Consider the following 302-nt stretch of genomic DNA (forward strand, 5'->3'; position numbering starts at 1 on the left):
TGTGACAGCACTGTGTGTGATGCTGTGTGTGACAGCACTGTGTGTGATGCTGTGTGTGTGACAGCACTGTGTGTGATGCTGTGTGTGACAGCACTATGTGTGATGCTGTGTGTGTGACAGCGCTGTGTGTGACAGTGCTGTGTGATGCTGTGTGTGACAGCACTGTGTGTGATGCTGTGTGTGTGACAGCGCTGTGTGTGACAGCGCTGTGTGATGCTGTGTGTGTGACAGCACTGTGTGTGATACTGTGTGTGTGACAGCACTATGTGTGATGCTGTGTGTGACAGCACTGTGTGTGATGC

This window comes from Dipodomys ordii, unplaced genomic scaffold, assembly GCF_000151885.1.
Source record: "Dipodomys ordii isolate 6190 unplaced genomic scaffold, Dord_2.0 Scaffold77, whole genome shotgun sequence".
Classification (NCBI taxonomy): domain Eukaryota; kingdom Metazoa; phylum Chordata; class Mammalia; order Rodentia; family Heteromyidae; genus Dipodomys; species Dipodomys ordii.